Source organism: Phyllobates terribilis, unplaced genomic scaffold (genome assembly GCF_046119375.1).
Source record: "Phyllobates terribilis strain yellow unplaced genomic scaffold, ASM4611937v1 Scaffold_576__1_contigs__length_1038135, whole genome shotgun sequence".
Taxonomy (NCBI): domain Eukaryota; kingdom Metazoa; phylum Chordata; class Amphibia; order Anura; family Dendrobatidae; genus Phyllobates; species Phyllobates terribilis.
In genome coordinates, this window is record NW_027363336.1 from 1 (window position 1) to 25,566 (window position 25,566).

Consider the following 25,566-nt stretch of genomic DNA (forward strand, 5'->3'; position numbering starts at 1 on the left):
AAAAATGACTAAAGTCCAAAAAAAATTTTTTTTCAACTTTTTTCAATTTTACCCCCATAGTATAAATATTCTACCCACACACATTTAAAACTTTCCTGGTGTACCCTCACACATATTATTCCCTCATTTAGTGGATATTTTCGCAAAAAAGTGAAATTTTCAAAAATTCTGAAAATTGGCTGAAAACGACTAAATATCAAGGACTCATCGGGCGAATCGCTCTGGAACTGAAATGGGAACACTCACTGACATTTTCCCTCTGTGAAAGTCTGATAAATGCCGCAAAAATGACTAAGTAAAAAAAAAAAATGTTTTCAACTTTTTTCAATTTTACCGCCATAGGATAAATATTCTACTCACACACATTTAGAACTCTCCTGGGGTAGCCTCACACATATTATTCCCTTATTTAGTGGATATTTTCACAAAAAAAGTGAAATTTTCAAAAATTCTGAAAATTGGCTGAAAACGACTAAATATCAAGGACTCATCGGGCGAATCGCTCTGGAACTGAAATCGGAACACTCACTGACATTTTCCCTCTCTGAAAGTCTGATAAACGCCGGAAAAATGACTAAGTCCAAAAAAAAAACCTTTCAACTTTTTTCACTTTTACCTCCGTGGAATATATATTCTACCCACACACATTTAGAACTCTCCTGGGATACCCTCACACATATTATTCAATCATTTAGCGGACATTTTCACAAAAAACTGAAATTTTCAAAAATTCAGAAAATTGGCTGAAAACGACTAATTATCAAAGACTCATCGGGCGAATCGCTCTGGAACTGAAATCGGAACACTCACTGACATTTTCCATCTCTGAAAGTCTGATAAACGGCGAAAAAATGACTAAGTCCAAAAAAAAATTTTTTTCAACTTTTTTTAATTTTACCCACATAGGATAAATATTCTACTCACACACATTTAGAACTCTCCTGGGGCACCCTCACACATATTATTCCCTCATTGAGTGGATATTTTCACAAAAAAAGTGACATTTTCAAAAATTCAGAAAATTGGCTGAAAATGACTAAATATCAAGGACTAATCGGGCGAATCGCTCTGGAACTGAAATCGGAATACTCACTGACATTTTCCCTCTCTGAAAGTCTGATAAACGCCGGAAAAATGACTAAGTCCAAAAAAAAATTTTTTTCAACTTTTTTTAATTTTACCCCCATAGGATAAATATTCTACTCACACACATTTAGAACTCTCCTGGGGTGCCCTCACACATATTATTCCCTCATTTAGTGGATATTTTCACAAAAAAGTGAAATTTTTAAAAATTCTGAAAATTGGCTGAAAACGACTAAATATCAAGGACTCATTGGGCGAATCGCTCTGGAACTGTAATTGGAACGAACACTCACTGACATTTTCCCTCTCTCAAAGTCTGATAAACGCCGGAAAAATGACTAAGTCCAAAAAAAAAAAAATCTTTCAACTTTTTTCACTTTTACCCCCGTGGGATATATATTCTACCCACACACATTTAAAACTCTCCTGGGATACCCTCACACATATTATTCCCTCATTTAGTGGATATTTTCACAAAAAAGTGAAATTTTCAAAAATTCAGAAAATTGGCTTTAAACGACTAAATATCAAGGACTCATCGGGCGAATCGCTCTGGAACTGAAATCGGAACACTCACTGACATTCTCCCTCTCTGAAAGTCGGATAAACGCAGGAAAAATGACTAAGTCCAAAAAAAAAAATCTTTAAACTTTTTTCACTTTTACCCCTTTTGGATATATATTCTACCCACACACATTTAGAACTCTCCTGGGGTACCATCACACATGTTATTCCCTCATTTAGCGGATATTTTCACAAAAAAGTGAAATTTTCAAAAATTCAGAAAATTGGCTGAAAGCGACTAAATATCAAGGACTAATTGGGCGAATCGCTCTGGAACTGAAATCGGAACACTCACTGACATTTTCCCTCTCTGAAAGTCTGATAAACGCCGGAAAAATGACTAACTCCAAAAAAAAATTTTTTTCAACTTTTTTTAATTTTACCCCCATAGGATAAATATTCTACTCACACACATTTAGAACTCTCCTGGGGTACCCTCACACATATTATTCCCTCATTTAGTGGATATTTTCACAAAAAAGTGAAATTTTCAAAAATTCATTAAATTGGCTGAAAACGACTAAATATCAAGGACTCATCGGGCGAATCGCTCTGGAACTGAAATCAGAACACTCACTGCCATTTTCCCTCTCTGAAAGTCTGATAAACACCAAATAATGACTAAGTCCAAAAAAAAAAATGTTTTCAACTTTTTTCAATTTTACCCCCATAGGATAAATATTCTACTCACACACATTTAAAACTGTCCTGGGGTACCCTCACACATTTTATTCCCTCATTTAGTGGATATTTTAACAAAATAGTGAAATTTTCAAAAATTCAGAAAATTGGCTGAAAACGACTAAATATCAAGGACTCATCGGGCGAATCGCTCTGGAACTGAAATCAGAACACTCACTGCCATTTTCCCTATATGAAAGTCTGATAAACACCAAATAATGACTAAGTCCAAAAAAAAAAATGTTTTCAACTTTTTTCAATTTTACCCCCATAGGATAAATATTCTACTCACACACATTTAAAACTCTCCTGGGGTAGCCTCACACATATTATTCCCTCATTTACTGGATATTTTCACAAAAAGTGACAAATTCAAAAATTCCGAAAATTGGCTGAAAACGACTAAATATCAAGAACTCATCGGGCGAATCGCTCTGGAACTGAAATCGGAACACTCACTGACATTTTCCCTCTCTGAAAGTCTGATAAACGCCGGAAAAATGACTAAGTCCAAAAAAAAAACCTTTCAACTTTTTTCACTTTTACCTCCGTGGAATATATATTCTACCCACACACATTTAGAACTCTCCTGTGGTACCCTCACACATATTATTCACTCATTTAGCGGACATTTTCACAAAAAATTAAAATTTTCAAAAATTCAGAAAATTGGCTGAAAACGACTAAATATCAAAGACTCATCGGGCGAATCGCTCTGGAACTAAAATCGGAACACTCACTGACATTTTCCATCTCTGAAAGTCTGATAAACGGCGGAAAATGACTAAGTCCAGAAAAAAATTTTTTTCAACTTTTTTAATTTTACCCGTTGGATATATATTCTACCCACACACATTTAGAACTCTCCTGGGGTACCCTCACACATATTATTCCCTCATTTAGTGGATATTTTCACAAAAAAGTGAAATTTTCAAAAATTCAGAAAATTGGCTTAAAACGACTAAATATCAAGGACTCATCGGGTGAATCGCTCTGGAACTGAAATCGGTACACTCACTGACATTCTCCCTCTCTGAAAGTCGGATAAACGCAGGAAAAATGACTAAGTAAAAAAAAAAAATGTTTTCAACTTTTTTCAATTTTACCCCCATAGGATAAATATTCTACTCACACACATTTAGAACTCTCCTGGGATACCCTCACACATATTATTCAATCATTTAGCGGACATTTTCACAAAAAACTGAAATTTTCAAAAATTCAGAAAATTGGCTGAAAACGACTAATTATCAAGGACTCATCGGGCGAATCGCTCTGGAACTGAAATCGGAACACTCACTGACATTTTCCATCTCTGAAAGTCTGATAAACGGCGGAAAAATGACTAAGTCCAAAAAAAAATTTTTTTCAACTTTTTTTAATTTTACCCACATTGGATAAATATTCTACTCACACACATTTAGAACTCTCCTGGGGCACCCTCACACATATTATTCCCTCATTGAGTGGATATTTTCACAAAAAAAGTGACATTTTCAAAAATTCAGAAAATTGGCTGAAAATGACTAAATATCAAGGACTAATCGGGCGAATCGCTCTGGAACTGAAATCGTAATACTCACTGACATTTTCCCTCTCTGAAAGTCTGATAAACGCCGGAAAAATGACTAGGTCCAAAAAAAAATTTTTTTCAACTTTTTTTAATTTTACCCCCATAGGATAAATATTCTACTCACACACATTTAGAACTCTCCTGGGGTGCCCTCACACATATTATTCCCTCATTTAGTGGATATTTTCACAAAAAAGTGAAATTTTTAAAAATTCTGAAAATTGGCTGAAAACGACTAAATATCAAGGACTCATTGGGCGAATCGCTCTGGAACTGTAATTGGAACGAACACTCACTGACATTTTCCCTCTCTCAAAGTCTGATAAACGCCGGAAAAATGACTAAGTCCAAAAAAAAAAAATCTTTCAACTTTTTTCAATTTTACCCCCGTGGGATATATATTCTACCCACACACATTTAAAACTCTCCTGGGGTACCCTCACACATATTATTCAATCATTTAGTGGATATTTTCACAAAAAAGTGAAATTTTCAAAAATTCAGAAAATTGGCTTTAAACGACTAAATATCAAGGACTCATCGGGCGAATCGCTCTGGAACTGAAATCGGAACACTCACTGACATTCTCCCTCTCTCAAAGTCGGATAAACGCAGGAAAAATGACTAAGTCCAAAAATAAAAATCTTTAAACTTTTTTCACTTTTACCCCTTTTGGATATATATTCTACCCAAACACATTTAGAACTCTCCTGGGGTACCATCACACATGTTATTCCCTCATTTAGCGGATATTTTCACAAAAAAGTGAAATTTTCAAAAATTCAGAAAATTGGCTGAAAACGACTAAATATCAAGGACTAATTGGGCGAATCGCTCTGGAACTGAAATCGGAACACTCACTGACATTTTCCCTCTCTGAAAGTCTGATAAACGCCGGAAAAATGACTAAGTCCAAAAAAAAATTTTTTTCAACTTTTTTTAATTTTACCCCCATAGGATAAATATTCTACTCACACACATTTAGAACTCTCCTGGGGTACCCTCACACATTTTATTCCCTCATTTAGTGGATATTTTCACAAAAAAGTGAAATTTTAAAAAATTAAGAAAATTGGCTGAAAACGACTAAATATCAAGGACTCATCGGGCGAATCGCTCTGGAACTGAAATCAGAACACTCACTGCCATTTTCCCTCTCTGAAAGTCTGATAAACACCAAATAATGACTAAGTCCAAAAAAAAAAATGTTTTCAACTTTTTTCAATTTTTACCCCCATAGGATAAATATTCTACTCACACACATTTAAAACTGTCCTGGGGTACCCTCACACATATTATTCCCTCATTTAGTGGATATTTTAACAAAATATTGAAATTTTCAAAAATTCAGAAAATTGGCTGAAAACGACTAAATATCAAGGACTCATCGGGCGAATCGCTCTGGAACTGAAATCAGAACACTCACTGCCATTTTCCCTCTCTGAAAGTCTGATAAACACCAAATAATGACTAAGTCCAAAAAAAAAAATGTTTTCAACTTTTTTCAATTTTACCCCCATAGGATAAATATTCTACTCACACACATTTAGAACTCTCCTGGGGTACCCTCACACATATTATTCCCTCATTTAGTGGATATTTTCAAAAAAAAGTGAAATTTTCAAAAATTCAGAAAATTGGCTGAAAACGACTAAATATCAAGGACTCATCGGGCGAATCGCTCTGGAACTGAAATCAGAACACTCACTGCCATTTTCCCTCTCTGAAAGTCTGATAAACACCAAATAATGACTAAGTCCAAAAAAAAAAATGTTTTCAACTTTTTTCAATTTTACCCCCATAGGATAAATATTCTACTCACACACATTTAAAACTCACCTGGGGTAGCCTCACACATATTATTCCTTCATTTAGTGGATATTTTCACAAAAAGTGACAAATTCAAAAATTCAGAAAATTGGCTGAAAACGACTAAATATCAAGAACTCATCGGGCGAATCGCTCTGGAACTGAAATCGGAACACTCACTGACATTTTCCCTCTCTGAAAGTCTGATAAACGCCGGAAAAATGACTAAGTCCAAAAAAAAAACCTTTCAACTTTTTTCACTTTTACCTCCGTGGAATATATATTCTACCCACACACATTTAGAACTCTCCTGTGGTACCCTCACACATATTATTCACTCATTTAGCGGACATTATCACAAAAAATTAAAATTTTCAAAAATTCAGAAAATTGGCTGAAAACGACTAAATATCAAAGACTCATCGGGCGAATCGCTCTGGAACTAAAATCGGAACACTCACTGACATTTTCCATCTCTGAAAGTCTGATAAACGGCGGAAAAATGACTAAGTCCAAAAAAAAATTTTTTTCAACTTTTTTAATTTTACCCCTCTTGGATATATATTCTACCCACACACATTTAGAACTCTCCTGGGGTACCCTCACACATATTATTCCCTCATTTAGTGGATATTTTCACAAAAAAGTGAAATTTTCAAAAATTCAGAAAATTGGCTTAAAACGACTAAATATCAAGGACTCATCGGGTGAATCGCTCTGGAACTGAAATCGGTACACTCACTGACATTCTCCCTCTCTGAAAGTCGGATAAACGCAGGAAAAATGACTAAGTCCAAAAAAAATTTTTTTTCAACTTTTTTAATTTTACCCCTCTTGGATATATATTCTACCCACACACATTTAGAACTCTCCTGGGGTACCCTCACACATATTATTCCCTCATTTAGTGGATATTTTCGCAAAAAAGTGAAATTTTCAAAAATTCAGAAAATTGGCTGAAAACGACTAAATATCAAGGACTCATCGGGCGAATCGCTCTGGAACTGAAATGGGAACACTCACTGACATTTTCCTTCTGTGAAAGTCTGATAAATGCCGCAAAAATGACTAAGTAAAAAAAAAAAATGTTTTCAACTTTTTTCAATTTTACCCCCATACGATAAATATTCTACTCACACACATTTAGAACTCTCCTGGGGTAGCCTCACACATATTATTCCCTCATTTAGTGGATATTTTCACAAAAAAGTGAAATTTTTAAAAATTCTGAAAATTGGCTGAAAACGACTAAATATCAAGGACTCATTGGGCGAATCGCTCTAGAACTGTAATTGGAACGAACACTCACTGACATTTTCCCTCTCTCAAAGTCTGATAAACGCCGGAAAAATGACTAAGTCCAAAAAAAAAAAATCTTTCAATTTTTTTCACTTTTACCCCCGTGGGATATATATTCTACCCACACACATTTAAAACTCTCCTGGGGTACCCTCACACATATTATTCCCTCATTTAGTGGATATTTTCACAAAAAAGTGAAATTTTCAAAAATTCAGAAAATTGGCTTTAAACGACTAAATATCAAGGACTCATCGGGTGAATCGCTCTGGAACTGAAATCGGAACACTCACTGACATTCTCCCTCTCTGAAAGTCGGATAAACGCAGGAAAAATGACTAAGTCCAAAAAAAAAAATCTTTAAACTTTTTTCACTTTTACCCCTTTTGGATATATATTCTACCCACACACATTTAGAACTCTCCTGGGGTACCATCACACATGTTATTCCCTCATTTAGCGGATATTTTCACAAAAAAGTGAAATTTTCAAAAATTCAGAAAATTGGCTGAAAACGACTAAATATCAAGGACTAATTGGGCGAATCGCTCTGGAACTGAAATCGGAACACTCACTGACATTTTCCCTCTCTGAAAGTCTGATAAACGCCGGAAAAATGACTAAGTCCAAAAAAAAATTTTTTTCAACTTTTTTTTATTTTACCCCCATAGGATAAATATTCTACTCACACACATTTAGAACTCTCCTGGGGTACCCTCACACATATTATTCCCTCATTTAGTGGATATTTTCACAAAAAAAGTGAAATTTTCAAAAATTCAGAAAATTGGCTGAAAACGACTAAATATCAAGGACTAATCGGGCGAATCGCTCTGGAACTGAAATCGGAACACTCACTGACATTTTCCCTCTCTGAAAGTCTGATAAACGCCGGAAAAATGACTAAGTCCAAAAAAAAATTTTTTTCAACTATTTTCAATTTTACCCCCATATTATAAATATTCTACCCACACACATTTAAAACTCTCCTGGTGTACCCTCACACATATTATTCCCTCATTTAGTGGATATTTTCCCAAAAAAGTGAAATTTTCAAAAATTCAGAAAATTGGCTGAAAACGACTAAATATCAAGGACTCATCGGGCGAATCGCTCTGGAACTGAAATGGGAACACTCACTGACATTTTCCCTCTGTGAAAGTCTGATAAACGCCGCAAAAATGACTAAGTAAAAAAAAAAAATGTTTTCAACTTTTTTCAATTTTACCCCCATAGGATAAATATTCTACTCACACACATTTAGAACTCTCCTGGGGTAGCCTCACACATATTATTCCCTTATTTAGTGGATATTTTCACAAAAAAAGTGAAATTTTCAAAAATTCAGAAAATTGGCTGAAAACGACTAAATATCAAGGACTAATCGGGCGAATCGCTCTGGAACTGAAATCGGAACACTCACTGACATTTTCCCTCTCTGAAAGTCTGATAAACGCCGGAAAAATGACTAAGTCCAAAAAAAATTTTTTTTCAACTTTTTTTAATTTTACCCCCATAGGATAAATATTCTACTCACACACATTTAGAACTCTCCTGGGGTGCCCTCATACATATTATTCCCTCATTTAGTGGATATTTTCACAAAAAAGTGAAATTTTTAAAAATTCAGAAAATTGGCTGAAAACGACTAAATATCAAGGACTCATTGGGCGAATCGCTCTGGAACTGTAATTGGAACACTCACTGACATTTTCCCTCTTTCAAAGTCTGATAAACGCCGGAAAAATGACTAAGTCCAAAAAAAAAAAATCTTTCAACTTTTTTCACTTTTACCCCCGTGGGATATATATTCTACCCACACACATTTAAAACTCTCCTGGGGTACCCTCACACATATTATTCCCTCATTTAGTGGATATTTTCACAAAAAAGTGAAATTTTCAAAAATTCAGAAAATTGGCTTTAAACGACTAAATATCAAGGACTCATCGGGCGAATCGCTCTGGAACTGAAATCGGAACACTCACTGACATTCTCCCTCTCTGAAAGTCGGATAAACGCAGGAAAAATGACTAAGTCCAAAAAAAAAAATCTTTAAACTTTTTTCACTTTTACCCCTTTTGGATATATATTCTACCCACACACATTTAGAACTCTCCTGGGGTACCATCACACATGTTATTCCCTCATTTAGTGGATATTTTCACAAAAAAGTGAAATTTTCAAAAATTCAGAAAATTGGCTGAAAACGACAAAATATCAAGGACTAATTGGGCGAATCGCTCTGGAACTGAAATCGGAACACTCACTGACATTTTCCCTCTCTGAAATTCTGATAAACGCCGGAAAAAATTTTTTCAACTATTTTCAATTTTACCCCCATAGGATAAATATTCTACTCACACACATTTAGAACTCTCCTGGGGTACCCTCACACATAGTGTTGAGCGATACCTTCTGATATCGGGAAATATCGGATCGGATTGGATCGGACCGATACCGAAAAAGTATCGGATATCGCCGATTCCGATACCGGAAACCAATGCAAATCAATGGGACAGAAATATCGGAATGAAAATAAACCCTTTCTTTCCTTGTAGGTTAATTCTACATGAAGGAAAACAACTAAGAATAATGTAGAATGTATTGGGGGAGGTGGGGGAGACAATAAAGGCATAGAGATTTAGCCCAAGCAAATGGAATAGCAGGAATTAATTTTTTTTTTTTTTTAAGACGTTCTGAGTTACGGAAATATTGACTATGTTAAGTATTTTTATATTTTGTCAGATATTTATGTTTCACTACTTCCATGCTCTTCACCTTCTTTTTTACTTCTCCCACACTTTCTCCTTCATCATCTTCAGCATCTTTTTCATCCACTTCTTCTTCACCTTCTTCATCTTCTTCTTCTTCACCTTCTTCGTATTATTCTTTTTTTTTACATTCTTCATATTCTACTTCTTCATCTTCTTCATCTTCTTCTTCTTCATCATATTCTTATTTGTGGCAGGCATTCCTGTAGTTGTTATCTACAAAAGGTTGGACATTACACCTTTCGTTCTGCCCGTCACAAAAGATTTACAACAGGATTTGTCCGCGTTCAGTTTGGCCTGCAGTAGCAGGTCTTTTCCAGGGGCACCACGAGGAGGAACGGACTCACCCCCATACACTGCTTAGTCATCTTCTGCTTATAATTTAGATATTATCTTTTGCTCTGATTTTTAGTCTTATGCTTAATGTTCTTCCGCTTTTTGTTCTGCAGCTTCTTGTATTTCTGCTTCTTGGCTTTCTGTCTCTTGTTCTTCTGTATCTTGGTGCTTGTCTTCTCTTCTTTGTCCTCTTGGTCAACTTCTTCATGGTCATCTTCTTGGTCTTCTTCGGGGTGGTCTTCAGGGTCGTCGTCTTCGGGGGTCCTCGTCTTCGGGGTCCTCGTCTTCTTCGGGTTGATCTTCTGGGTCGTCGTCTTCATGGTACTCGTCTTCTTCGGGGTGGTCTTCAGGGTCCTCGTGTTCTTCGGGGTGGTCTTCAGGGTCCTCGTATTCAGGGTCGTCGTCTTCGGGGTCCTCTTCTTTTTAGGGTTGGTCTTCGGGGTCCTCGTCTTCAGGGTCCTCGTCAGGGAGATCTAGAGTGATTACCAAGAACCATTTCAAAAAGCTTGAACTTGGAAATGTAGCAGAAGGTACAAGAAAGCTGAGGAACTACCGAGGACCAGCTGACGGTACTGGAACCCGGATGGGTAGCAGAAGGTACAAGAGCCAATGGAACTGCCGAAGACCAGCTGACGGTACTGGAACTCGGTTACTAAGCAGGAGGTACCTGTGCCAGAAAGCACTACCAAGGACCAGCAGACGTTGGTGGAACTTGGATACCGAGAAGGAGGCACCTAATCCAAAGGCACTGCCGAGAACTAGCTGACAGTACTGGAACCCGGATGGGTAGCAGAAGGTACCCATGTAAAAAAAAGTTCAAGGCCGCGAGCCGGCCGCAGTTACCAAAACCCACAGTCCTACAGGGGGTGCTTGTCCTATTGGCACTATGGAACCAGCCTTCATTGCCAGATCCCGCAGCCCACATAGGAGTCACCTAAACTGCAGGCACCATAGAGTCGGCTAACCCGACCGCAACACGACAGGACAACGCATTGGAGGCAAAGTGACGTTGACACTACCCGGAAACAGCTGGCGTGCTGGAACCAGGCTGGGCAGGAGGGAGTACCCGTGCCAAAGTCACTGCCGAGAACCAGCTGACGGTACTGGAACCCGGATGGGTAGTAGAAGGTACAAGAGCAAATGGAACTACCGAGGACCAGCTGACGTTACTGGAACCCGGATGGGTAGCAGAAGGTACAAGAGCCAATGGAACTGCCGAAGACCAGCTGACGGTACTGGAACTCGGTTACTAAGCAGGAGGTACCTGTGCCAGAAAGCACTACCAAGGACCACCAGACGTTGGTGGAACTTGGATACCGAGAAGGAGGCACCTAATCCAAAGGCACTGCCGAGAACCAGCTGATGGTACTGGAACCCGGATGGGTAGCAGAAGGTACCCATGTAAAAAAAAGTTCAAGGCCGCGAGCCGGCCGCAGTTATCAAAACCCACAGTCCTACAGGGGGTGCTTGTCCTATTGGCACTATGGAACCAGCCTTCATTGCCAGATCCCGCAGCCCACATAGGAGTCACCTAAACTGCAGGCACCATAGAGTCGGCTAACCCAACCGCAACACGACAGGACAACGCATTGGAGGCAAAGTTACGTTGACACTACGCAGAAACAGCTGGCGTGCTGGAACCAGGCTGGGCAGGAGGGAGTACCGGTGCCAAAGTCACTGCCGAGAACCAGCTGACGGTACAGGAACCCGGATGGGTAGTAGAAGGTACAAGAGCAAATGGAACTACCGAGGACCAGCTGACGGTACTGGAACCCGGATGGGTAGCAGAAGGTACAAGTGCCAATGGAACTGCCGAAGACCAGCTGACCGTACTGGAAATCGGTTACTAAGCAGGAGGTACCTGTGCCAGAAAGCACTACCAAGGACCACCAGACGTTGGTGGAACTTGGATACCGAGAAGGAGGCACCTAATCCAAAGGCACTGCCGAGAACCAGCTGACGGTACTGGAACCCGGATGGGTAGCAGAAGGTACCCATGTAAAAAAAAGTTCAAGGCCGCGAGCCGGCCGCAGTTACCAAAACCCACAGTCCTACAGGGGGTGCTTGTTCTATTGGCACTATGGAACCAGCCTTCATTGCCAGATCCCGCAGCCCACATAGGAGTCACCTAAACTGCAGGCACCATAGAGTAGGCTAACCCGATCCCAACATGACAGGACAACGCATTGGAGGCAAAGTGACGTTGACACTACCCGGAAACAGCTGGCGTGCTGGAACCAGGCTGGGCAGGAGGGAGTACCCGTGCCAAAGTCACTGCCGAGAACCAGCTGACGGTACTGGAACCCAGATGGGTAGTAGAAGGTACAAGAGCAAATGGAACTACCGAGGACCAGCTGACGGTACTGGAACCCGGATGGGTAGCAGAAGGTACAAGAGCCAATGGAACTGCCGAAGACCAGCTGACGGTACTGGAACTCGGTTACTAAGCAGGAGGTACCTGTGCCAGAAAGCACTACCAAGGACCACCAGACGTTGGTGGAACTTGGATACCGAGAAGGAGGCAACTAATCCAAAGGCACTGCCGAGAACCAGCTGACGGTACTGGAACCCGGATGGGTAGCAGAAGGTACCCATGTAAAAAAAAGTTCAAGGCCGCGAGCCGGCCGCAGTTACCAAAACCCACAGTCCTACAGGGGGTGCTTGTCCTATTGGCACTATGGAACCAGCCTTCATTGCCAGATCCCGCAGCCCACATAGGAGTCACCTAAACTGCAGGCACCATAGAGTCGGCTAACCCGACCGCAACACGACAGGACAACGCATTGGAGGCAAAGTGACATTGACACTACCCGGAAACAGCTCACGTGCTGGAACCAGGCTGGGCAGGAGGGAGTACCCGTGCCAAAGTCACTGCCGAGAACCAGCTGACGGTACTGGAACCCGGATGGGTAGTAGAAGGTACAAGAGCCAATGGAACTGCCGAAGACCAGCTGACTGTACTGGAACCCAGTGTGAATACTAAAAACAGAGTGGAGCCAGAGGTGTAATTGGAGCAAGTTTTAAATCCGTAGTACAGTGGATGTGCACAAAGCAGGAGAATTTGCCGGACACACAGCTGGGGATCAGCTGACGTTACTGGACCCCAATAACACTGGAGCAAGCGTTGACTGTGCAGACGGCACTTCTGAGCAGCAACTAGCGGTATTGGAGCCCAGGGTAAATACTAAAAACGGAGGAGCCAGAGGTGTATTTGGAGGAGGTTTTAAATCCGTAGTACAGTGGATGTGGACAAAGCAGGAGAATTTGCCGGACACACAGCTGGGGATCAGCTGACGTTACTGAACCCCAATAACACGGCAGCAAGTGTTGACTGTGCAGACGGCCCTTCCGAGCGCCAACTGGCGGTGTTGGAGCTCAGGGATAATACTGAAAACAGAGGAGCCAGAGGTGTAATTGGAGCAACTTTAAAATCTGTAGTAGTGAGAATGTGGACAGAGCAGGAGAAATTGCCGTCCGCACAGCAGGGGAACAGCTGACGTTACTGAACCCCAATAACATGGCAGCAAGTGTTGACTGTGCAGACGGCACTTCCGAGCGCCAACTGGCGGTGTTGGAGCTTAGGGATAATACTGAAAACAGAGGAGCCAGAGGTGTAATTGGAGAAACTTTAAAATCTGTAGTAGTGAGAATGTGGACAGAGCAGGAGAAATTGCCGTCCGCACAGCAGGGGAACAGCTGACGTTACTGAACCCCAATAACACGGCAGCAAGTGTTGACTGTGCAGACGGCACTTCCGAGCGCCAACTGGCAGTGTTGGAGCTCAGGGATAATACTGAAAACAGAGGAGCCAGAGGTGTAATTGGAGAAACTTTAAAATCTGTAGTAGTGAGAATGTGGACAGAGCAGGAGAAATTGCCGTCTGCACAGCAGGGGAACAGCTGACGTTACTGAACCCCAATAACACGGCAGCAAGTGTTGACTGTGCAGACGGCACTTCCGAGCGCCAACTGGCGGTGTTGGAGCTCAGGGATAATACTGAAAACAGAGGAGCCAGAGGTGTAATTGGAGCAACTTTAAAATCTGTAGTAGTGAGAATGAGAACAGAGCAGGAGAAATTGCCGTCCGCACAGCAGGGGAACAGCTGACGTTACTGAACCCCAATAACACGGCAGCAAGTGTTGACTGTGCAGACGGCACTTCCGAGCGCCAACTGGCGGTGTTGGAGCTCAGGGATTACAGTTCAGGTGGTAGAAACATGAACAGAACAGGAGACCTGGATACTGTTGCCAACCAATTATTTATTCTGGAAGAGGACTGGCAAATTCATGAGAGATCCAGGCCTTGTTCATTTTGAGAAAAGTAAGCAGGTCAACGTTATCGGAGGATAGTCGCATGCGACGGTCTGTTAGTACACCACCTGCGGCACTAAAGACGCGTTCCGATAATACACTAGCAGCAGGGCAAGCTAGCACTTCCAATGCATACTGACTAAGCTCTGGCCATGTATCCAGCTTACAGACCCAAAACTTGAAGGGAAAAGAGCCGTCTGGGAGTACACTAAGAGGGCAAGACATGTAGTCTGTCACCATCTGACGGAAACGTTGCCTCCTGCTGACTGGAGCCGTCAGTGATGGTGTAGACATTTGTGGCGGCGGGGACACAAATCTTTGCCACATTTCGGCCATACTGGTCTTGCCTTGTGCTGAGGCGCTGCTTCTGCTCCCTCTTTGTGCAGAGCTTCCTCCACTGCCTCGACGCACTGAGCTGCTTTGTAAAGCACTAGCAGCACTGCTCTCGGTTGGAATGGAGAACATGATGGAATGCACCAGTGCGTCTTGGTACTCCCGCATTTTACGCTCCCGGTTCAACGGTGTTATGAGGCTTTGTAAGTTGTCCCGGTAGCGAGGATCTAGGAGGGTGGACACCCAATAATCAGCCGTGTTGAGAATGTGGGCGATGCGGCGGTCGTTTCTCAGGCACTGCAGCATGAAATCAACCATGTGCTGCAGACTGCCAACTGGCCAAGAAACGCTGTCCCCTGCTTGAGGCGTGATCTCTGCCTGCTCTGCATCACCCCACCCTCGCTCTAGATACTGACGACTAGAGCATTGTGTACCTCCCTCCTCTGGACAGATGTCTTCCTCATCCATTGACTCCTCCTCATCCTCCTCACAAAGTGTCCCCTGCCTAGGCCTTTGTGAGGAACCACGTTGCGCAGACTGTAGAGAAGCAGATGGCATTTGTGACTCCTCATCCTCCACCTCTTCCAAAACCTCGTCCCTTAGTGCTTGCAGTGTTTTTTCAAGCAGGCAGATAAGGGGGATAGTCATGCTGACTAGTGCATCATCTGCACTTGCCATCCGCGTGGAATAATCGAAGGCACGCAAAACGTGGCAAATGTCCTTCATAGAGGCCCACTCAGTGGTGGTGAAGTGTGAACGGCGTGCACTGTGACTTGTTTGCGCCTGCTGCAGCTGGTACTCCATTACTGCTGCCTGCTGCTCACACAACCTCTCCAACATATGTAACGTTGAATTCCACCTGGTGGGTAGGTCGCATATGATGCGATGTTCCGGAAGACGTAATCGGTGCTGCAGAGCTGCAATGCGTGATCTTGCATTGCTGGAACGCCGCAAGTGAGCGCACTCTATGCGGACCTTGTGAAGCAGTGCATCAAGATCCGGATAGTCCCTCAAAAAACTCTGCACGACCAAGTTGAGCACATGTGCCAGACATGGGATGTGAGTGAGGCTGCCTAGGCCCAGAGCTGCCACCAGATTTCGGCCATTGTCACACACCACCATGCCTGGCTGGAGATTCGCTGGCACAAACCACACGTCGCTCTGCTGCTTGATGGCATTCCAGAGCTCCTGCGCTGTGTGGCTTCGATTCCCCAAAGAAATTAATTTTAATACGGCCTGTTGACGATTGGCCACGGCTGTGCTCATATCGGTCATCATAACAGGTAACCGTTCACGGGTCGATGTGGAGGTAGACCGTGACGGCTCCTGCAGCGCTGATTCAGAGGAACTGGAGTATGAGGAGGAGTCAATGTGTACAGACTGGATTCCTGCAATCCTTGGAGTTGGCAGAACACGTACAGCGCCACTCTCAAGATTTGTACCCGGCTCCACAACATTTACCCAATGGGCAGTGAGGGAAAGGTATCGTCCCTGTCCATGCTTACTGGTCCACGCATCGGTGATCAGGTGGACCTTGCTACTGACGGCGTTTTGTAGCGCATGTTTAATTTTTCCCTCCACATGATGTTGCAGGGCAGGGACGGCTTGCCTGCTGAAATAAAAGCGGCTGGGCACGTTGTATTGTGGGACTGCCAATGCCATAAAGTAACGGAATGTGTCAGTCTCCACCAGCCTGAATGATAGCATTTCAAGGGCCAGTAGTTTAGCAATGCCAGCATTCAGAGCCTGTGCTCGGGGGAGGTTTGCCGAGTATGGGCGCCTTTTCTCCCATGCCTGTGCTAACGATGGCTGTAGACTGGCCTGGGAGTGTGAGGATGACTGGGAAAGTGGTGCTGTGGGTGGAATTACACTGTGTCTCTGTACAACAGTGGCAGAGATTCTTCCATGGCGATCCTGTGAGGAAGCCGAACCAGCTGTGTGTGAGCTGGAGGAAGAGGCTACAACACGAGCTGAAGAGGTGGTAGGTGGCGCTGTAGGTTGGCCTAGGTCTTCAGTGTGTTTTTGTAACTCCACCACGTGCTTGGTCCGCACATGTTTCCACATATTTGTGGTATTGAGGTTGCTGACACTTTTCCCTCTTTTCACCTTCTGATTACACAGCTTGCATTTGACAAAGCAAATGTCATCTGCAACTGTGTCAAAAAAGGACCAGGCACTGCAAGTCTTGGGAGCGCCCGCTTTGGATTTTGGAAGAGCCATGCTCCTAATGGGTGCCGAAGTGGAGGCTACAGGCAACCAAGTCTGCCCCCTCCCTCTCCCTCCTTTTTGGGCCGTTCGGGGAATCTCTTCCTCAGAGCTGCTCCCACCACCTTCCTGTCCCTCACGCCATGATGGGTCAGGGACCTCATCATCTACACCACCCTCTTCAAACAACTGCTTCTCCTGGGTAGTCTCGACAGCACAGTATGCACCAGAACGTGGCACCTGAATCTCATCATCAGATGCGTACTGAGGTGTGCTGCTGACCATAGGCACTGGCCCACCCGCCTCTTCAGATTCAGAGAGACAAAACGGTTGCGCATCACTGCATACTACCTCTTCTTCAAATTCTAGAATTCTGCTTGGCTGGCCCCCTCTTTCCAAGCCTAGAGATTCAGAGAACAGAAGTAGAGATGGCTCCTGTCCAGGGCTCTCTGACTGCCTGGGCAATTTGGCAGGTGGTGAAGAGACAGATGGGTGCTCTTCAGTGCTCAGGACCTGAGAGGATCTGGAACTAATTGAAGTCGATGCGTTAGCTGCCATCCATCCAACAACGGCTTCAATTATGTCCTCGCGCAGCAGTGGGGTACGGCTAGCTCCTACAAAGCTGCGCATAAAGGACTGTTCCCTGGTAAAACTGGGGGATGCTGAGTCACTGGTGCCCGCAGCAGGCACAGAATCCCCACGTCCTCTCCCTGCAGGCACAGAATCCTCACGTCCTCTCCCTGCAGAAACTCCACGCCCACGTCCACGCCCACGACCACATGCCTTACTCCCTGCCTTCTTCATCTTGGTAGACTGATAAAGATAGGCAGAAAAGTACTAAGGGCTTAGTGTGCTTATTCCTGAACAGCTGCTAACAGGTATAAGAAACTCTAATTTTATAAAGTGTGGACTAGACTTTAATATGAGCTAATGTGGCCTACACAACTGTAAAGTGGAGTGTTTGGTGAACTTTATTTAGTTTTTTTTGTCACAAAAAGACACTGGATGTGCCTAAAGATGTAATAACGATAGTATCACAAACTTTTTGTAGCTATTACAATGTAGGAAGGTAACCTACAATGCAATAGATGAGGCTGCAAAAAATAGGCTAATACTAATCTGGCTGGGGCTGCAGGGCCCAATGCTGCAGAAAGGATCCTCTAACTACTCCTATATAGTGTGTTTGGAACCAATTTAGCTGAATACGGATGGAACCACCACACTAATAGGAGAAATCAGGAAAAATTATGAATTGTCAAAAAAGGACAATGTATGAGGCAGTGACACACACTGAGCGCACTACAACCAGACGTGGTTGAAGCACACACTACAGGGTGAGCTGCACTCACACACCAGACCTTGCAGACAGCGGTGAACAGTACAGATGCAGAGCACTGTGCACTAGCGCTGCAAGACCCCAAAAATTTCTCTATCTACTCCTATATAGTGTGTTTGGAACCAATTTAGCTGAATACGGATGGAACCACCACACTAATAGGAGATATCAGGAAAAATTATGAATTGGCAAAAAAGCACAATGTATGAGGCAGTGACACACACTGAGTGCACTACAACCAGACGTGGTTGAAGCACACACTACAGGGTGAGCTGCACTCACACACAGAGACCTTGCAGAAAGCGGTGAACAGCACAGAGAACTGTGCACTAGCACTGCAAGGCACAGCGATTTATAAAGTAGCTTGGGTAAAGCAGAATAGACCAAATAGGTAGCTAAAACTGTCCCTCAGAACAACAGCGTCCTATCCCTAACTGAATTCACAGCAGAGTGAGCTCAAAATGGCGGCGGCGGCTTTTATAGTGCATCATGACATCATTTCAGCAGCCAATCACAGCCATGCCATTAGATAAGATGCCTACATGCCTAACAGGATGTGCCCACACTTCTTAGGATCCTCATTGGCTGAATAAAATGAAAATGGCTCATTGCATTATGGGAACCTCCGATTCCGGTATACGATATTGCAAAAGTATCGGAATTAAGTATCGTAATTCCGATACTGCGAATATCGGCCGATACCCGATATTTCAGTATCGGAATGCTCAACACTACTCACACATATTATTCCATCATTTAGTGGATATTTTCACAAAAAAGTGAAATTTTCAAAAATTCAGAAAATTGGCTGAAAACGGCTAAATATCAAGGAATCATCGGGCGAATCGCTCTGGAACTGAAATTGGAACCCTCACTGACATTTTCCCTCTCTGAAAGTCAGATAAACGCCGGAAAAATGACTAAGTCCAAGAAAAAAAAATTTTCAACTTTTTTCACTTTTACCACCGTGGGATATATATTCTACCCACACACATTTAGAACTCTCCTTGGGTACCCTCACACATATTATTCCCTCATTTAGTGGATATTTTCACAAAAAAGTGAAATATTCAAAAATTCAGAAAATTGGCTGAAAACGACTAAATATCAAGGACTCATCGGGCGAATCGGTCAGGAACTGAAATCGGCACACTCACTGACATTTTCCCTCTCTGAAAGTCTGATAAACGCCGGAAAAATGACTAAGTCCAAAAAAAAAAAATCTTTCAACTTTTTTCACTTTTACCCCCGTGGGAGATATATTCTACCCACACACATTTAGAACTCTCTTGGGGTACCCTCACACATATTATTCCCTCATTTAGTGGATATTTTCAGAAAAAAGAGAAATTTTCAAATATTCAGAAAATTGGCTGAAAACGACTAAATATCAAGGACTCAACAGGCGAATCGCTCTGGAACTGAAATCGGAACACTCACTGACATTCTCCCTCTCTGAAAGTCGGATAAACGCAGGAAAAATGACTAAGTCCAAAAAAAAAAATCTTTCAACTTTTTTCACTTTTACCCCTGTTGGATATAAATTCTACCCACACACATTTAGAACTCTCATGGGGTACCCTCACACATATTATTCCCTCATTTAGTGGATAATTTCACAAAAAAGAGTGAAATTTTCATGAATTCAGAAAATTGGCTGAAAACGAGTAAATATCAAGGACTCATCGGGCGAATCGCTCTGGAACTGAAATCGGAACACTCACTGACATTCTCCCTCTCTGAAAGTCGGATAAACGCCGGAAAAATGACTAAGTCCAAAGCAAAAAAATCTTTCAACTTGTTTCACTTTTACCCCCGTGGGATATATATTCTACCCACACACATTTAGAACTCTCCTGGGGTACCCTCATACATATTATTCCCTCATTTAGTGGATATTTTCAAAAAAAGTGAAATTTTCAAAAATTCAGAAAATTGGCTTAAAACGACTAAATATCAAGGACTCTTCGGGCGAATCGCTCTGGAACTGAAATCGGAACACTCACTGACATTCTTCCTCTCTGAAAGTCGGATAAACGCCGGAAAAATGACTAAGTCCAAAGCAAAAAAATCTTTCAACTTGTTTACCTTTTACACCCGTGGGATATATATTCTACCCACACACATTTAGAACTCTCCTGGGGTACCCTCACACATATTATTCCCTCATTTAGTGGATATTTTCACAAAAAAGTGAAATTTTCAAAAATCCAGAAAATTGGCTGAAAACGCCTAAATATCACGGACTCATTGGGCGAATCGCTCTGGAATTGAAATCGGAACGCTCACTGACATTTCCCTTATCTGAAAGTCTAATAAACGCCGGAAAAATTATTTAATCCCAAAAAAATTTTTTCAACTTTTTTCAATTTTACCCCCGTGGGATATATATTCTACCCACACACATTTGGAACTTTCCTGGGGTACCCTCACACATATTATTCCCTCATTTAGTGGATATTTTCACAAAAAAGTGAAATTTTCAAAAATCCAGAAAATTGGCTGAAAACGACTAAATATCAAGGACTCATGGGGCGAATCGCTCTGGAATTGAAATCGGAACGCTCACTGACATTTCCATTATCCGAAAGTCTGATAAACGCTGGAAAAATTACTTAATCCAAAAAAAAATATTTTTCAACTTTTTTCAATTTTACCCCGTGGGATATATATTCTACCCACACACATTTGGAACTCACCTGGTGTACCCTCACACATATTATTCCCTCATTTAGTGGATATTTTCACAAAAAAGTGAAATTTTCAAAAATCCAGAAAATTGGCTGAAAACGACTAAATATCAAGGACTCATCCGGCGAATCGGTCTGGAACTGAAATCGGAGCGCTCACTGACATTTCCCCTATCTGAAAGTCTGATTAACGCTGGAAAAATGACTAAGTCCAAAAAAAAAATTTTTCAACTCTTTTCAATTTTACCCCCGTGGGATATATATTCTACCCACACACATTTAGAACTCTCCTGGGGTACCCTCACACATATTATTCCCTCATTTAGTGGATATTTTCACAAAAAAGTGAAATTTTCAAAAATCCAGAAAATTGGCTGAAAACGACTAAATATCAAGGACTCATTGGGCGAATCGCTCTGGAACTGAAATCGGAACACTCACTGACATTTCCCTTTTCTGAAAGTCTGATAAACGCCGGAAAAATTATTTAATCCCAAAAAATTTTTTTTCAACTTTTTTCAATTTTACCCCCGTGGGATATATATTCTACCCACACACATTTGGAACTTTCCTGGGGTACCCTCACACATATTATTCCCTCATTTAGTGGATATTTTCACAAAAAAGTGAAATTTTCAAATATTCAGAAAATTGGCTGAAAACGACTAAATATCAAGGACTCAACGGGCGAATCGCTCTGGAACTGATATCGGAACACTCACTGACATTCTCCCTCTCTGAAAGTCGGATCAACGCAGGAAAAATGACTAAGTCCAAAAAAAAAAATCTTTCAACTTTTTTCACTTTTACCCCTGTTGGATATAAATTCTACCCACACACATTTAGAACTCTCCTGGGGTACCCTCACACATATTATTCCCTCATTTAGTGGATAATTTCACAAAAAAAAGTGAAATTTTCATGAATTCAGAAAATTGGCTGAAAACGAGTAAATATCAAGGACTCATCGGGCGAATCGCTCTGGAACTGAAATCAGAACACTCACTGACATTCTCCCTCTCTGAAAGTCGGATAAACGCCGGAAAAATGACTAAGTCCAAAGCAAAAAAATCTTTCAACTTGTTTACCTTTTACACCCGTGGGATATATATTCTACCCACACACATTTAGAACTCTCCTGGGGTACCCTCATACATATTATTCCCTCATTTAGTGGATATTTTCACAAAAAAGTGAAATTTTCAAAAATTCAGAAAATTGGCTTAAAACGACTAAATATCTAGGACTCATTGGGCGAATCGCTCTGGAATTGAAATCGGAACGCTCACTGACATTTCCCTTATCTGAAAGTCTGATAAAGGCCGGAAAAATTATTTAGTCCCAAAAAAATTTTTTTCGACTTTTTCAATTTTACCCCCGTGGGATATATATTCTACCCACACACATTTGGAACTCTCCTGGGGTACCCTCACACATATTATTCCCTCATTTAGTGGATATTTTCACAAAAAAGTGAAATTTTCAAAAATCCAGAAAATTGGCTGAAAACGCCTAAATATCAAGGACTCATTGGGCGAATCGCTCTGGAACTGAAATTGGAACGCTCACTGACATTTCCCCTATATGAAAGTCTGATAAACGCCGTAAAAATGACTAAGTCCAAAAAAAAAATTTTTTCAACTTTTTTCAATTTTACCCCCATAGAATATATATTCTACCCACACACATTTGGAACTCTCCTGGGGTACCCTCACACATATTATTCCCTCATTTATTGGATATTTTCACAAAAAAGTGAAATTTTCAAAAATCCAGAAAATTGGCTGAAAACGCCTAAATATCAAGGACTCATTTGGCGAATCGCTCTGGAACTGAAATCTGAACGCTCACTGACATTTCCCTTTTCTGAAAGTCTGATAAACGCCGGAAAAATTATTTAATCCCAAAAAAAATTTTTTCAACTTTTTTCAATTTTACCCCCGTGGGATATATATTCTACCCAAACACATTTGGAACTCTCCTGGGGTACCCTCACACATATTATTCCCTCATTTAGTGAATATTTTCACAAAAAAAGTGAAATTTTCAAAAATCTAGAAAATTGGCTGAAAACGACTAAATATCAAGGACTCATCCGGCGAATCGGTCTGGAACTGAAATCGGAGCGCTCACTGACATTTCCCCTATCTGAAAGTCTGATAAACGCTGGAAAAATGACTAAGTCCAAAAAAAAAAATTTTTCAACTTTTTTCAATTTTACCCCCGTGGGATATATATTCTACACAAACACATTTGCAACTCTCCTGGGGTACCCTCACACATATTATTCCCTCATTTAGTGGATATTTTCACAAAAAAGTGAAATTTTCAAAAATGCAGAAAATTGGCTGAAAACGCCTAAATATCAAGGACTCATTGGGCGAATCGCTCTGGAACTGAAATCGGAACGCTCACTGACATTTCCCCTATCCGAAAGTCTGATAAACGGCGGAAAAATGACTAAGTCCAAAAAAAAATATTTTTCAACTTTTTCCAATTTTACCCCGTGGGATATATATTCTACCCACACACAGTTGGAACTCTCCTGGGGTACCCTCACACATATTATTCCCTCATTTAGTGGATATTTTCACAAAAAAGTGAAATTTTCAAAAATCCAGAAAATTGGCTGAAAACGCCTAAATATCAAGGACTCATTGGGCGAATCGCTCTGGAACTGAAATTGGAACGCTCACTGACATTTCCCCTATATGAAAGTCTGATAAACGCCGTAAAAATGACTAAGTCCAAAAAAAAAATTTTTTCAACTTTTTTCAATTTTACCCCCATAGAATATATATTCTACCCACACACATTTGGAACTCTCCTGGGGTACCCTCACACATATTATTCCCTCATTTAGTGGATATTTTCACAAAAAAGTGAAATTTTCAAAAATCCAGAAAATTGGCTGAAAACTCCTAAATAGCAAGGACTCATTGGGCGAATCGCTCTGGAACTGAAATCGGAACGCTCACTGACATTTCCCTTTTCTGAAAGTCTGATAAACGCCGGAAAAATTATTTAATCCCAAAAAAATTTTTTTCAACTTTTTTCAATTTTACCCCCGTGGGATATATATTCTACCCAAACACATTTGGAACTCTCCTGGGGTACCCTCACACATATTATTCCCTCATTTAGTGAATATTTTCACAAAAAAGTGAAATTTTCAAAAATCCAGAAAATTGGCTGAAAACGACTAAATATCAAGGACTCATTGGGCGAATCGCTCTGGAACTGAAATCGGAACGCTCACTGACATTTCCCCTATATGAAAGTCTGATAAACACCGGAAAAATGACTAAGTCCAAAAAAAAAATTTTTTCAACTTGTTTCAATTTTACCCTCGTAGAATATATATTCTACCCGCACACATTTGGAACTCTCCTGGGGTACCCTCACACATATTATTCCCTCATTTAGTGGATATTTTCACAAAAAAGTTAAATTTTCAAAAATCCAGAAAATTGGCTGAAAACGACTAAATATCAAGGACTCATTGGGTGAATCGCTCTGGAATTGAAATCGGAACGCTCACTGACATTTCCCCTATCCGAAAGTTTGATAAACGGCGGAAAAATGACTAAGTCCAAAAAAAAATATTTTTCAACTTTTTTCAATTTTACCCCGTGGGATATATATTCTACCCACACACATTTGGAACTCTCCTGGGGTACCCTCACACATATTATTCCCTCATTTAGTGGATATTTTCACAAAAAAGTGAAATTTTCAAAAATCCAGAAAATTGGCTGAAAACGCCTAAATATCAAGGACTCATTGGGCGAATCGCTCTGGAACTGAAATTGGAACGCTCACTGACATTTCCCCTATATGAAAGTCTGATAAACGCCGTAAAAATGACTAAGTCCAAAAAAAAAATTTTTTCAACTTTTTTCAATTTTACCCCCATGGGATATATATTCTACCCACACACATTTGGAACTCTCCTGGGGTACCCTCACACATATTATTCCCTCATTTAGTGGATATTTTCACAAAAAAGTGAAATTTTCAAAAATCCAGAAAATTGGCTGAAAACGCCTAAATATCAAGGACTCATTGGGCGAATCGCTCTGGAACTGAAATCGGAATGCTCACTGACATTTCCCTTTTCTGAAAGTCTGATAAACGCCGGAAAAATTATTTAATCCCCAAAAAATTGTTTTCAACTTTTTCCAATTTTACCCCGTGGGATATATATTCTACCCACACACATTTGGAACTCTCCTGGGGTACCCTCACACATATTATTCCCTCATTTAGTGGATATTTTCACAAAAAAGTGAAATTTTCAAAAATCCAGAAAATTGGCTGAAAACGACTAAATATCAAGGACTCATCCGGCGAATCGGTCTGGAACTGAAATCGGAGCGCTCACTGACATTTCCGCTATCTGAAAGTCTGATAAACGCTGGAAAAATGACTAAGTCCAAAAAAAAAAATTTTTCAACTTTTTTCAATTTTACCCCCGTGGGATATATATTCTACACACACACATTTGCAACTCTCCTGGGGTACCCTCACACATATTATTCCCTCATTTAGTGGATATTTTCACAAAAAA